At 41.6% G+C, this 6,377-nt stretch overlaps 1 long non-coding RNA gene across 1 annotated transcript; it reads right to left on the bottom strand.

Annotated features, from left to right (window-relative positions):
* Positions 1-480: 480 nt before the first annotated feature.
* Positions 481-3,730, bottom strand: LOC134874523 (uncharacterized). The gene is made up of 3 exons (XR_010167082.1): positions 3,683-3,730; positions 2,044-2,149; positions 481-569 (listed from the first exon to the last, which is right to left on the bottom strand). It is a non-coding gene; the product is annotated as an uncharacterized LOC134874523 (long non-coding RNA).
* Positions 3,731-6,377: the final 2,647 nt, after the last annotated feature.

Genomic DNA, 6,377 nt, shown 5'->3' with positions numbered 1-6,377 from the left:
AAGGTGTTTTATGCACAAAAACAGCTTTTATTTGTCCGTCAACTGTGGAAAAAAACTCAGATTTTGGAGAAAAATACAATTGTATGAAAAGACTGTAACTTTGGAAGTGCTCCACATAGTCTGACTCCAGTTTTTAATCAATTTGAGCTCAACTGTATCTTGCATTAAGGCACAAAACTAAGGATGTTTTACCCAATCTCCCCAACCTATTCCCTAATCCCTCAAAACGTACAATAATGCCAGTTGGTTATGGGTGAACCTTCCTTACTTGAACAGTAGCAATGTTGTCTCTGCAGAGTTTTTCTGACCCTTTCTCTCCGTAAAGCTTTTGAGATGGTTAATCTGCATCTGGGCAACACAAACACTTATCCCTGTCTCTTTAGTCACACACACACACACACACACACACACACTCAGAATACTGAAATATCCAGCAAGGTTCACACCATGCTAACGTCCGTCTCTTTTATTCTTAAACGTCCTCTTCTTCCTCCTCCTGAGCTTCGCTGCACATCCTCTCTGGATCCTGCAGCTTGTGGATCTTTATCATTGTGGATTTTGGCAGATTGCTGAAAGACATAAAACACAGGTTCTTAAAAACACAAAGCCAGAGTAAGGAGAAGAGTAGAGCAGCGAGGCACTGTGGTAATTCAAAAGGTCTCCAGCCCGTCTAAGAGGTCAAACTGAAGCATTTCAAGGAGAACTTTCAAGTGTTTTCAGCCCCTTACTGCTGTGGTAAATTACATAAAGTGCATACAGTATAAACAGGACACTAATTATTGCTCTTCCTCATCCCGTTTCATTGCATTTTATGGTGCAGTAACACAACAAAAGAGCAAGAAATTGACAAATTTAAAATGGAAACAAAAGATCAGTTTCAAGAACTTTTCAAACCAAACTCAAAATTATAATGAAAATGTTTTCAAGGATTTCAAGCAACTGCAGGAACCCTGTTATTCAAACATGACTTATTTAATACATTAGTCTTTGAATGATATGAATGGGGAATCTGTTGGAAAATGACTAATAGAAAAAGATAGAATTATTCTAATAAATCATAATATTTCTTTATCAAGCTATAGAGACAATAATAATTCAAAAGTGCTAGAAATTTAAAATCCCTTTGAAATCATTTCACACAAATACAAAATTCATAACAAATACATAATTATATCAATTATACCTTTCACAATAAAAGCCCTAGATAAATATTATTCACAGGAATGTTTTGCATTTTTTCTGTCATTTATTCCTTGTTCCTTGTCTGTTTTGCTTCTCAGCTAGCTTTACAACTTCATTGTAAGTTTTGACTTTTAAAGAAGTCGTACATCAAAAAGACAACATGTTGGAAACTTTACACCATCTCGTAAACTTTACATTGTCCTTCCTGGTATTAATTCCCTGTTTTCACCCCCTTTCACCTTACCTATCCCTGCTGCAATATATTTCAAGCCGTCTTGTAGGTCTTCATATTTCCTCCCACTCTCCATGCAACCTCTCTTAGAACCCTTATCCTCAATCGTCCCTGCACTCTCACTTTGTTTCCTCTTTTCTCGCTCCTGCCCTATATATTTCTTGTTCCCTCAACCCGTTTTACATTCATGCTATCATGTCTAGTCTGGTCTCATTTCATTACTTGCTCTCCTCCCTTGCCTCCTTCTCTCTCGTCTCACAGAGATGTGAGGAGCGTTGCCCCGGGTTCTGGCCTTGGAACAAGCGGTGGCCTTGTGAGGCTCTGTTTGCTTTGCGAGGTGTTTTCTCACATAGCAGCGTTTCGTGTGTGTGTGTGTGTGTGTACCATGTACACGTCGAACTCGAGGCACCTGAAGGGAGAATCGGTGATCTACCACAGAGAGAGCATGAAGCAGAAGCTGGAGAACGAGCGCTCCCCCCCCCCCCCCACTCAGAGAGCGCATGTCACTCACTCCCCCCCCATCCTCCCGGCCCGGGGGCATCACCTGCACAGGTCAGCAAACAAAGGTGTGTAACTTCAGACAAGAAAGACAGGAGTGACGGTTGTATGAATGAATGTAGTATACGTACGGAGATGGAGAGCGTCTCGTTGTTATGGTCGAATATCATGGAGCCGCAGCAGTTCATCTTTATCATGAAGTTATTGAAATATAGCTTACACCTGACTGAGAGAGACCTGAAGGAAGAACAGAGGGATAATCAAACCTTATTATTGTTAAATAAGAAGAAGAAGCACATCTGTGTGTAGATTCCCTGCAGTACACTCTGAAGTGTGTCTGCCACTTTGAGTCCGTATTGTGCTGAGGTTCAGGTGTATATCAGTATTTAGTGGCTCCACTGTGTTTACATCATTTAATGTTCAAATAAGCAGCAATGAGGTTAAAACCCCTTATGTGTGTTTTTTTATAACTTACATTTTTATTAAGTTTTCACACACATAAGCAATACAGCAAACAAGGTACAAGTGAAGTAACAATAATAATAACACTAACACACTGTCTGGAGATGTTCTACTATTCAGTCCACTGTTCCATTTAACATTCGTTCAGTTGGTGTCATGTCTCGTATAAATGTTCCATTTTCCCCAGTTCTTTTCAAATACGTTCTCTCGTTCCCTCGCTGTCTGTGAGTGGCGTGGCGGTCTCCCACGTCTTCCCCAGGGCATGACATGGAAAAGAGATGGCATAAAGTACCTGGGTGTGTTCGTAGGGAACACAAATATAGTCCAGAAGAACTGGGAGAACGTCACAGAGAAGATTGAGGAAAAACTGTCCAAATGGAAGTGGCTGCTCCCGCAGATGTCTTTTAAAGGTAGAGTTTTGGTTTTAAACAACCTTGTGGCATCCCAACTGTGGCACCGTCTTACCTGTGTAGACCCTCCCTCAGGCCTACTGGCCCAAATACAAAAGAGATTGGTAGATTTCTTTTGGGATGGGCTACACTGGGTGCCACAGGGGGTGCTGTTTTTATCTAGAGACGAGGGGGGACAGGGCCTTGTCCACCTGGCCAGCCGAACAGACACTTTGAGTGCAGTTTCTGCAAAGGTATCTTACCGGCCCGGCTGATTTGGTGTGGAGAGATGAGAGCAGCTGCATTCTAAGACGCGCGAGTAACCTGGGGCTGGATGCTGCTCTGTTTTTAACTGATTTAAACATTTTAAAGTTAAGTGGGCTACCTCCTTTTTATCAGGGTGTCTTTAAGTCTTGGGCCCTTTTTAACCATAAAAGGTGTCCAAAGACTGACTGTGCACTGGTTGTTAAAAGAGCCGCTGATTCATGGAGCCAGGCTGGCCGTTAGCAGCAATGAGACACCAGGACTGACGGTGGCGCTGTGCAGATCTGAGACCCTGTGCCTTCAGTAGGTGGTGGATGCAGTGGGGCTGGAGCTGAGCCATGCCCGGGCCTTGGGCTCTCTGCCTTGGGCTCTCTCCCTTATTTAACACATTATTTATAGTTAATGACCTCCAGATAAATCAAGTCATCATCCTTGTTGGTTTGTTGTCAGTGCAGGTTAGGTCCTGTGCTTATAATTAACTTCTGTTCTGTTGCTCTGATGTTTTCATCTATCAGCTGGTAACAATACCTTTCTTAAATCTTCTCAAACATGTATTAGCAAACTGATATAGATAAACAAATCTAAAAAAAAAAGGTGTTTTATGCACAAAAACAGCTTTTATTTGTCCGTCAACTGTGGAAAAAACCTTCCTTACTTGAACAGTAGCAATGTTGTCTCTGCAGAGTTTTTCTGACCCTTTCTCTCCGTAAAGCTTTTGAGATCTCTTTAGTCACACACACACACACACACACACACACACACACACACACACACACACTCAGAATACTGAAATATCCAGCAAGGTTCACACCATGCTAACGTCCGTCTCTTTTATTCTTAAACGTCCTCTTCTTCCTCCTCCTGAGCTTCGCTGCACATCCTCTCTGGATCCTGCAGCTTGTGGATCTTTATCATTGTGGATTTTGGCAGATTGCTGAAAGACATAAAACACAGGTTCTTAAAAACACAAAGCCAGAGTAAGGAGAAGAGTAGAGCAGCGAGGCACTGTGGTAATTCAAAAGGTCTCCAGCCCGTCTAAGAGGTCAAACTGAAGCATTTCAAGGAGAACTTTCAAGTGTTTTCAGCCCCTTACTGCTGTGGTAAATTACATAAAGTGCATACAGTATAAACAGGACACTAATTATTGAAGAAGAAGAAGACATACTTTATTAATCCCTTACAGGGAAATTGCTTTCTCTACTCTGTTGTGTTGACACACATTAAACACACAGAGGATATACATGGACACACAACCACATGCAGAGGAGAGGTGGCAGAGCAGAGAGGCAGCCAGGTACCCGGCGCCAAGGGAGCAGAAAAAAAACAGTGCCCCTACTGGATGAATTAATATATGTCTCCAGTATTACTTCAGGAACGATTTAGCACCCTCTGTTGGAGGTATTGAATAACACACATTGAATATCTCAGGAACGAGATAGCACACTCTAGTGGACATATAGTATATTGTTAAACTAAAATACACATAAGTCTTATTAGTATTATCACTAACTACATCAGTGGTTGATGATAGGTATTGCATTTGACACATAGTAGGAAGTTTAAATGTATTATAATTAGATAGTGAATATTAAATACATTACACATATTAATTTTCACAAACATATCGTAAATAATATTACGTTCTATTTTAATATTTTATTTTATATTGGAAAATGTAAGGTGCTTTTTATTTTTTATCAAACAACTTTAGAACATTTTTAGTAGCTTGAATTTTTTATAGAACTTCTGAAAAAGTTTCTAAATTTATTGAAACATTTTAAGACAATTTTTGTTCTTTATTAGAGGGCTTTGACGATACCGTAAACAAGGAATAAATAAATAGTAATAGTTGAAATGAAGTTATCTCAAACAAGGGTAGTATTTTATAGAAATACTGGTTAGGAAATTATTAATTAGTTAGAGAATAATAATAATATGACAAATTATAACACAATGACAAACCCAGAGCTAACCTCAATGGTAGAGATAAGAGACAGGATAAATAGAAGATCGGATGCTATAACAGAGCCGAAAGAAAGAAAATAAGGAACCAAATGGAGAGCTTGATGGATCTGTGGCAAGCAAGAGGACTGATCCCAGCAAACGATCAACCAGGACCAACAAAAGTCCACAGAAGAGCCATAATGGACTATGAAGATGGAGAATATGTTCAACAGCAAGCGGCGTGGAAGAAAGCTGGAAGTCCCACATGGTACTCACCTTCTATAAAGGCAATGGACAAAGCTGAGAAAAGAAAAGCAAGAGCAACGAGCCTCCTACTCCATCTGAAATATGTCTGTGTAGGACCAACAAGCAGCATGTATGTGGTACAATCACCAGAAACACCAGAAAAGGAAGGAATGGTGGCAGGAAAGCCACACGAGGTTCCAATTACCCAAACTCCGAAGCTATATGCGAATCTGGCTGAGTTCCCTATGGCTCCCCCTCCTTATCTATCAGAGAGCAACATCCCTCCCCAAGTTCGAATTCAAGCTCCAATCTTTGATGTCCAAGGAGGGACATTGCATATGGAACCACGCCCCCTAACCGGACTATTGGAAGAAGGAGACACGCCTAATCTCGACCCTTTGTCTCAAGGGAGTCGACACCATGAAAGACAAGACTTGGGATCACCATCTGGAGATCTTAGGATACCCACACCAAAAGCAGGCGAAGAAGCTCCCCAGCCATATGAACTGGAACAGGACATATCTACCCCAATGAATCGAACCGAAAGAGAGTTGCAAGAGAGGATAGGGGCATTTCAACGAGGAAGACGAGCAAATCGGCCAAGATTAAGAGAGGAACGATTTATCAGAAGAGGCCGAACGGGATATGATGAAGATGAGATGAGGGAAGCACCAGAAGAGACTACACAGAGCCGACAAAGAAGGGACAGCAGTAGATGGCAGCAGGAGAGAGCTAGTGACACAGAAGGTGATATGGCAGATACCAAGAAAATAATCATAGTGAAGGGGAACTTAACCGTAAGAAGCGAAGTTCTAGGATCCCCAGCAGAGGATGCGAGCCCAATGTTACCATTGATGACAGTGGGACCTGGAAAGGCAGGAGTGATATATCAACCTTGGACCCACAGAGACATGGAATCGTTGGTCTCAAAATTACCTCCTCTCTCAAAGGGAGGCCAGAAGTGGATCACTGAATTGGAGAAGTTCACTGCCCAAGATCACCTTTGCTTAGGAGATATGAGGGCTCTCATTGGAAGAATAGAAGGAAGACTGGAAACGAGAAATGTGGATCACCAGGCCCAATGTGAAAACTACCCTGATGAAACTACACTTAACACCAGATTAGAGCCAGATATTGGGCTGCCATCACTCATGTCTACC

Source organism: Eleginops maclovinus, chromosome 13 (genome assembly GCF_036324505.1).
Source record: "Eleginops maclovinus isolate JMC-PN-2008 ecotype Puerto Natales chromosome 13, JC_Emac_rtc_rv5, whole genome shotgun sequence".
NCBI classification, from domain to species: domain Eukaryota; kingdom Metazoa; phylum Chordata; class Actinopteri; order Perciformes; family Eleginopidae; genus Eleginops; species Eleginops maclovinus.
This window is presented reverse-complemented; position numbering and strand designations above follow the sequence as displayed.